Source organism: Oncorhynchus masou, chromosome 27, assembly GCF_036934945.1.
Source record: "Oncorhynchus masou masou isolate Uvic2021 chromosome 27, UVic_Omas_1.1, whole genome shotgun sequence".
Lineage (NCBI taxonomy): Eukaryota > Metazoa > Chordata > Actinopteri > Salmoniformes > Salmonidae > Oncorhynchus > Oncorhynchus masou.
Genome location: NC_088238.1, coordinates 7,092,595 through 7,102,594, shown reverse-complemented (window position 1 = coordinate 7,102,594; position 10,000 = coordinate 7,092,595). Strand labels below are relative to the sequence as shown.

At 46.3% G+C, this 10,000-nt stretch overlaps 1 protein-coding gene across 1 annotated transcript in view; it reads right to left on the bottom strand.

Moving 5' to 3' along the window:
• LOC135516569 (glutamate receptor-interacting protein 1-like) overlaps positions 1 to 10,000 on the bottom strand; it is a 942,640-nt gene that overhangs the window by 43,962 nt on the left and 888,678 nt on the right. The window lies entirely within an intron of this gene.

Here is a 10,000-nt window from a genome sequence, read left to right as displayed (position 1 = left end):
TCTCTCTCTCTCTCTCTCTCTCTCCGTCTCTTTCTCTCTCTCTCTCTCCCTGTATCTCTATCTCTCTCTCCCTGTCTCTCGCTCTCTCCCTCTCTCTCTCTCTCTCTCCCTGTCTCCCTGTCTCTCTCTCCCCGTCTCTCTCTCTCTCTCGCTCTCTCTCTCTCTCCCTGTCTCTCTCCCCTCTCTCTCCCTCCTCTCTCTCCCTCTCTCTCTCCCTCTCTCTCTCCCTCTCTCTCTCCCCGTCTCTCTCCCTGTCTCTCTCTCTCTCTCTCGCTCTCTCTCTCTCTCTCCCTGTCTCTCTCTCTCTCCCTGTCTCTTCTTCCCTCTCCACTTCCCCCCACATGTCCTAATGCAAATCCTCTCTTCACCATCATACAATACGGCTTCTCTCAGTCTCTGCATTATCCACAGCTGCCTTGCAGCCTCTCTTCTTGTGAAATTTCTCTCTCCTCTCATCTCCTCTCCTCCTCTCTTCTCTCCCTCTATCTCTCCTCCTCCCTCTCTCTCTCCTATATTCTCTTCTCCTCGCCTCTCCTCTCCCTCCTCCTCTCTCTCTCCAACTCCTCCTCTCCCTCACCCTCTCTCTCATCTCCTCGTCCTCTCCTCTCCCTCTACTCTCCTTCTCTCCCTCTCCTCCTCTCTCCCTCTCCTCCTCTCTCCCTCTCCTCCTCTCTCCCTCTCCTCCTCTCTCCCTCTCCTCCTCTCTCCCTCTCCTCTACTCCTCCTCTCTCTCTCTCCTCTCCCCTCCTCTCAGCCTCTCTTCACTGAGGAACAGTGTGAAAAATATCTCCTCTCCTCTACTTTCAGTCCGTCCATAAATAGTGATGGTAGGTAGGTCCTCTCCTCTCCCTCTACTCTCCTTCTCTCCCTCTCCTCCTCTCTCCCTCTCCTCCTCTCTCCCTCTCCTCCTCCTCTCTCTCTCCTCTCCCCTCCTCTCAGCCTCTCTTCACTGAGGAACAGTGTGAAATATCTCTCCTCTCCTCTACTTTCAGTCAGTCCATAAATAGTGATGGTAGGTAGGACAGAGAGTTAGTTGCTGGTTTCCTCCATGTCCTCAGGCTCCAGATGAAACAGACAGACACATCACATCTCACTTCAGCAGCAACATGAAAAGGATATGTCCTAAATGGCACACTATTCCCTATATAGTGCACTACTTTAAACCAGGGCCCTATTCCCTATATAGTGCACTACTGTAGACCAGAGCCCTATTCCCTATATAGTGCACTACTTTAGACCAGGGCCCTATTCCCTATATAGTGCACTACTTTAGACCAGAGCCCTATTCCCTATATAGTACACTACTTTAGACCAGGGCCCTATTCCCTATATAGTGCACTACCTTAGACCAGAGCCCTATTCCCTATATAGTGCACTACTTTAAACCAGGGCCCTATTCCCTATATAGTGCACTACCTTAGACCAGAGCCCTATTCCCTATATAGTGCACTACTTTAAACCAGGGCCCATAGGGGACACTGTCTGTCTGTCTGTCTGTCTGTCTGTCTGTCTGTCTGTCTGTCTGTCTGTCTGTCTGTCTGTCTGTCTGTCTGTCTGTCTGTCTGTCTGTCTGTCTCAGTCCAACTGGAGACGATCAGAGGACAGGGTTGTGGATGTCTCTGTGTCTGTCTGGAGACGATCAGAGGACAGGGTTGTGGATGTCTCTGTGTCTGTCTGGAGACGATCAGAGGACAGGGTTGTGGATGTCTCTGTGTCTGTCTGGAGACTGTCAGAGGACAGGGTTGTGGATGTCTCTGTCTGGAGACGATCAGAGGACAGGGTTGTGGATGTCTCTGTGTCTGTCTGGAGACTGTCAGAGGACAGGGTTGTGGATGTCTCTGTGTCTGTCTGGAGACGATCAGAGGACAGGGTTGTGATGTCTCTGTGTCTGTCTGGAGACTATCAGAGGACAGGGTTGTGGATGTCTCTGTGTCTGTCTGGAGACTACCAGAGGACAGGGTTGTGATGTCTCTGTGTCTGTCTGGAGACACTCAGAGGACAGGGTTGTGGATGTCTCTGTGTCTGTCTGGAGACGATCAGAGGACAGGGTTGTGGATGTCTCTGTGTCTGTCTGGAGACGATCAGAGGACAGGGTTGTGGATGTCTCTGTGTCTGTCTGGAGACGATCAGAGGACAGGGTTGTGGATGTCTCTGTGTCTGTCTGGAGACGATCAGAGGACAGGGTTGTGATGTCTCTGTGTCTGTCTGGAGACGATCAGAGGACAGGGTTGTGGATGTCTCTGTGTCTGTCTGGAGACGATCAGAGGACAGGGTTGTGGATGTCTCTGTGTCTGTCTGGAGACGATCAGAGGACAGGGTTGTGGATGTCTCTGTGTCTGTCTGGAGACTATCAGAGGACAGGGTTGTGGATGTCTCTGTGTCTGTCTGGAGACGATCAGAGGACAGGGTTGTGGATGTCTCTGTGTCTGTCTGGAGACTATCAGAGGACAGGGTTGTGGATGTCTCTGTGTCTGTCTGGAGACGATCAGAGGACAGGGTTGTGGATGTCTCTGTGTCTGTCTGGAGACGATCAGGGGACAGGGTTGTGGATGTCTCTGTGTCTGTCTGGAGACGATCAGAGGACAGGGTTGTGGATGTCTCTGTGTCTGTCTGGAGACGATCAGGGGACAGGGTTGTGGATGTCTCTGTGTCTGTCTGGAGACGATCAGAGGACAGGGTTGTGGATGTCTCTGTGTCTGTCTGGAGACGATCAGAGGACAGGCTTGTGGATGTCTCTGTGTCTGTCTGGAGACTGTCAGAGGACAGGGTTGTGGATGTCTCTGTGTCTGTCTGGAGACGATCAGAGGACAGGGTTGTGATGTCTCTGTGTCTGTCTGGAGACGATCAGAGGACAGGGTTGTGGATGTCTCTGTGTCTGTCTGGAGACGATCAGAGGACAGGGCTGTGGATGTCTCTGTGTCTGTCTGGAGACGATCAGAGGACAGGGTTGTGGATGTCTCTGTGTCTGTCTGGAGACTACCAGAGGACAGGGTTGTGGATGTCTCTGTGTCTGTCTGGAGACGATCAGAGGACAGGGTTGTGGATGTCTCTGTGTCTGTCTGGAGACGATCAGAGGACAGGGTTGTGGATGTCTCTGTGTCTGTCTGGAGACGATCAGAGGACAGGGTTGTGGATGTCTCTGTGTCTGTCTGGAGACGATCAGAGGACAGGGTTGTGGATGTCTCTGTGTCTGTCTGGAGACTGTCAGAGGACAGGGTTGTGGATGTCTCTGTGTCTGTCTGGAGACGATCAGAGGACAGGGCTGTGGATGTCTCTGTGTCTGTCTGGAGACGATCAGAGGACAGGGTTGTGGATGTCTCTGTGTCTGTCTGGAGACGATCAGAGGACAGGGTTGTGGATGTCTCTGTGTCTGTCCAACTGCCATGTTGGGGAGGAGATGTCTTTCAGAGAACAGGGTTTTATTGGAAACAGAGAAGAACAGCAGCTCGCTAATTCAGCCATAAGCTCCAACACTCTTAACCTCGAGAGTGCCTTCCTGCAAGGGGTGAGGTGGAGATGTGTGAGGGGAATGCACGCACACACACACACACACACACACACACACACACACACACACACACACACACACACACACACACACACACACACACACACACACACCAGGAGATGTCAGATCCCCATATCCATCCATCTGCAGTGTGTCAACATTCTAATGACCCAGGTGGAGCAACCTGTCACCCCCATCACACAACCAGCTGACCCTGAGGGAGGGAGGGAGGGAGGGAGGGAGGGAGGGAGGGAGGGAGGGAGGGAGGGAGGGAGTGAGGGGGAGTGATGGGAGCAGAGGGCGAGGGATAGGGGAATGGGAGATATAGGGATAGATGAGAGGAGAGGTGGAAGAGGAGAGATAGGGAGGCGAGGAGAGAAGAGGAGGAGGGAGGAGAAGAGAGGAGGGAGGGATTGATGAGAGGGGGATGGATGGATGAGGGGGGGAGGGGAAGGGATAGGGAGGAGAGGGCGGGTGGGGATGGTTGAGGGGAATGAGGAGAGGACAGTCTGTCTGGAGGGTCTTCATCAACATAACCAGTCATATCTAACCACTACAATCTGAGACAGTCTGGAGGTCCTTCATCAACATAACCAGTCATATCTAACCACTACAATCTGAGACAGTCTGGAGGGTCTTCGTCAACATAACCAGTCATATCTAACCACTACAATCTGAGACAGTCTGGAGGTCCTTCATCAACATAACCAGTCAACTATGGTTCTGTGAACACTGGAGGGTGAATGCATTGTGCATACCACTGTGAAGAGACAAACTGTCTCTCTGTTCCAAAACCCCACAGACCAGGCTGTGATCTGCTGGGTTATATTCCTGTCTGTTCAGAATGTGGATAAGCCTCTTAGAATGGAGGTGAGCGGTGAGAGATATGATCAAGAGAGAGAAACAAGCCTCTGTCTCTCTCTCCTCCTCCTCTCTCCTTCTCTCTCCTCATCCACTGTCTTCCTCTCTCCTCCTCCTCCTCCTCTCTCCTTCTCTCTCCTCATCCACTGTCTTCCTCTCTCCTCCTCCTCTCTCCTTCTCTCTCCTCATCCACTGTCTTCCTCTCTCCTTCTCTCTCCTCATCCACTGTCTTCCTCTCTCCTCCTCATCCACCTCCTCCTCTCCTCTTTCCACCTCCTCTCTCCTTCTCTCTCCTCATCCACTCTCTTCCTCTCTCCTCCTCCTCCACCTCATCCTCTCCTCTTTCCACCTCCTCTCTCCTCTTCCTCTCTCCTCATCCACTATCTTCCTCTCTCCTCCTCCTCCCCCTCTCTCCTCTAGCCTTGTCCTCTCCTCCACTCTCCTCCTCTAATCACCTCCTCCTCCAATCTCCTCCTTCTCCTCTCCTCTCTCCTACTCCTCTGCCCTTGCCTATGTTCTATCCTCCTCTCCTCCTTCTCCTCTCTCCTCCTTCTCCTCCTCCTCTCCTCTCTCCTCCTTCTCCTCTCCTCTCTCCTCCTTCTCCTCTCCTCCTCTCCTCCTTCTCCTCTCTCCTCCTTCTCCTCTCCTCCTTCTCCTCTCCTCCTTCTCCTCTCCTCTCTCCTCCTCTGCCCTTACCTATGTCCTACCCCCCCCATAGGTGATATCCTCTCCTCTGTGCCCGTTCCTGTCCTGTGTGATAGTAGGGTTAGAGGACAGTGAGACAGGGGGACTGTGTCAGACAAAATGTCCTTCTCCTGCTCAGTCATTTCCCCAGTGAGCAGGCCTGACAGATGGCCCTGAGAACAGCACACAGCAGGGATACTGTCCAGGACACTTTAAAACCCTGTGATGAAGTGACACCAAGGAACAGAGGACATGAACCCTGTCCTCCTCTGTCCTCTTTAACTCTCTGTCTACTGTTTAGTGAAGTGATAAACTGGTGTTTGGAGGATACAGTACATTGGCTTGTCGAGGGCCGGCAAACTGTGCCAATATATTATTCTCCAAAACACTGTCTTCCAGGGCATTGTCACTTTTATACAACTGGTTACCAACATGTTCAAATAATCACCGACATATTTTCATTAAAAAAACGTTATTTATTCATTCTATTTCATCCTTCCAGGAGATATAGTCCAGACAAACATCTAGGGTTGTTACTCCACTACAAACCCCGAAACTACACTACAACATGGTTACTACACTACAACATGGTTACTACACTACAACATGGTTACTATACTACAACATGGTTACTACACTACAAACCCCGAAACTACACTACAAACCCCGAAACTACACTACAACATGGTTACTACACTACAACATGGTTACTACACTACAACATGGTTACTACACTACAACATGGTTACTACACTACAACATGGTTACTACACTACAACATGGTTACTACACTACAACATGGTAACTACACTACAACATGGTTACTACACTACAACATGGTTACTACACTACAACATGGCTACTACACTACAACATAGTTACTACACTACAACATGGTAACTACACTACAACATGGTTACTACACTACAACATGGTTACTACACTACAACATGGTTACTACACTACAACATGGTTACTACACTACAACATGGTAACTACACTACAACATGGTTACTACACTGCAACATGGTTACTACACTACAACATGGTAACTACACTACAACATGGTTACTACACTACAACATGGTTACTAAACTACAAACCCCTGGACACTACAACATGGTTACTACACTACAACATGGTAACTACACTACAACATGGTTACTACACTACAACATGGTTACTACACTACAAACCCCTGGACACTACAACATAGTAACTACACTACAACATGGTTACTACACTACAACATGGTTACTACACTACCACATGGTTACTCCACTACAACATGGCTACTACACTACAACATGGTAACTACACTACAACATGGTTACTACACTACAACATGGTTACTACACTACAAACCCCTGGACACTACAACATGGTTACTACACTACAACATGGTTACTACACTACAACATGGCTACTACACTACAACATGGTAACTACACTACAACATGGTTACTACACTACAACATGGTTACTACACTACAACATGGTTACTACACTACAACATGGTTACTACACTACCACATGGTTACTCCACTACAACATGGTTACTACACTACCACATGGTTACTACACTACAACATGGTTACTACACTACCACATGGTTACTACACTACAACATGGTTACTACAATACCACATGGTTACTACACTACCACATGGTTACTCCACTACAACATGGTTACTACACTACAACATGGCTACTACACTACAACATGGCTACTACACTACAACATGGCTACTACACTACAACATGGTTACTACACTACAACATGGTAACTACACTACAACATGGTTACTACACTACAACATGGTTACTAAACTACAAACCCCTGGACACTACAACATGGTTACTACACTACAACATGGTAACTACACTACAACATGGTTACTACACTACAACATGGTTACTACACTACAAACCCCTGGACACAACAACATGTTAACTACACTACAACATGGTAACTACACTACAACATAGTAACTACACTACAACATGGTTACTACACTACAACATGGTTACTACACTACCACATGGTTACTCCACTACAACATGGCTACTACACTACAACATGGTTACTACACTACAACATGGTTACTATACTACAACATGGTTACTATACTACCACATGGTTACTACACTACAAACCCCAAAACTACACTACAAACCCCGAAACTACACTACAACATGGTTACTACACTACAACATGGTTACTACACTACAACATGGTTACTACACTACAACATGGTTACTACACTACAACATGGTAACTACACTACAACATGGTTACTACACTACAACATGGTTACTACACTACAACATGGCTACTACACTACAACATGGTTACTACACTACAACATAGTTACTACACTACAACATGGTAACTACACTACAACATGGTTACTACACTACAACATGGTTACTACACTACAACATGGTTACTACACTACAACATGGTTACTACACTACAACATGGTAACTACACTACAACATGGTTACTACACTACAACATGGTTACTACACTACAACATGGTTACTACACTACAACATGGTTACTACACTACAACATGGTTACTACACTACAACATGGTAACTACACTACAACATGGTTACTACACTGCAACATGGTTACTACACTACAACATGGTAACTACACTACAACATGGTTACTACACTACAACATGGTTACTAAACTACAAACCCCTGGACACTACAACATGGTTACTACACTACAACATGGTAACTACACTACAACATGGTTACTACACTACAACATGGTTACTACACTACAAACCCCTGGACACTACAACATAGTAACTACACTACAACATGGTTACTACACTACAACATGGTTACTACACTACCACATGGTTACTCCACTACAACATGGCTACTACACTACAACATGGTAACTACACTACAACATGGTTACTACACTACAACATGGTTACTACACTACAAACCCCTGGACACTACAACATGGTTACTACACTACAACATGGTTACTACACTACAACATGGCTACTACACTACAACATGGTAACTACACTACAACATGGTTACTACACTACAACATGGTTACTACACTACCACATGGTTACTCCACTACAACATGGTTACTCCACTACAACATGGTTACTACACTACAACATGGCTACTACACTACAACATGGTTACTACACTACCACATGGTTACTCTACTACAACATGGTTACTACCACTACCACATGGTTACTACACTACCACATGGTTACTACACTACCACATGGTTACTACACTACAACATGGTTACTACACTACCACATGGTTACTACACTACCACATGGTTACTACACTACAACATGGTTACTACACTACAACATGGCTACTACACTACAACATGGTTACTACACTACCACATGGTTACTCCACTACAACATGGTTACTACACTACCACATGGTTACTACACTACAACATGGTTACTACACTACCACATGGTTACTACACTACAACATGGTTACTACAATACCACATGGTTACTACACTACCACATGGTTACTCCACTACAACATGGTTACTACACTACAACATGGCTACTACACTACAACATGGCTACTACACTACAACATGGCTACTACACTACAACATGGTTACTACACTACAACATGGTAACTACACTACAACATGGTTACTACACTACACCATGGTTACTAAACTACAAACCCCTGGACACTACAACATGGTTACTACACTACAACATGGTAACTACACTACAACATAGTTACTACACTACAACATGGTTACTACACTACAAACCCCTGGACACAACAACATGTTAACTACACTACAACATGGTAACTACACTACAACATGGTTACTACACTACAAACCCCTGGACACTACAACATGGTTACTACACTACAACATTGTTACTACACTACAACATGGTTACTACACTACAACACGGTTACTACACTACAACACGGTTGCCACACTACAACATGGTTACTACACTACAACATGGTTACTACACTACAACATGGTTACTACACTACCACATGGTTACTACACTAAAACATGGTTACTACACTACAACATGGTTACTACACTACAACATGGTTACTACACTACCACATGGTTACTACACTGCCACATGGTTACTACACTACAACATGGTTACTACACTACCAACCCCTAGACACTACAACATGGTTACTACAATACCACATGGTTACTACACTACAACATGGTTACTACAATACCACATGGTTACTACACTACCACATGGTTACTACACTACAACATGGTTACTACACTACAACATGGGAACTACACTACAACACGGTTACTACACTACAACATGGTTACTACACTACAACATTGTTACTACACTACAGCATGGTAACTACACTACAACATGGTTACTACACTACAACATGGTTACTACACTACAACATGGTTACTACACTACCACATGGTTACTACACTACACCATGGTTACTACACTACAAACCCCTGGACACTGCAAAATGGTTACTACACTACAACATGGTTACTACACTACCACATGGTAACTACACTACAACATGGTTACTACACTCCAACATGGTTACTACACTACAACATGGTTACTACACTACACACCACTGGACACTACAACATGGTAACTACACTACAACATGGTTACTACACTACAACATGGTTACTACACTACAACATGGTTACTACACTACAACATGGTTACTACACTACAAACCCCTGGACACTACACTGCAACATGGTTACTACACTACAACATGGTTACTACACTACAACATGGTAACTACACTACAACATGGGTACTACACTACACACCACTGGACACTACAACATGGTTACTACACTACATCATGGTTACTACACTACAACATGGTTACTACACTACAACATGGTTACTACACTACCACATGGTTACTACA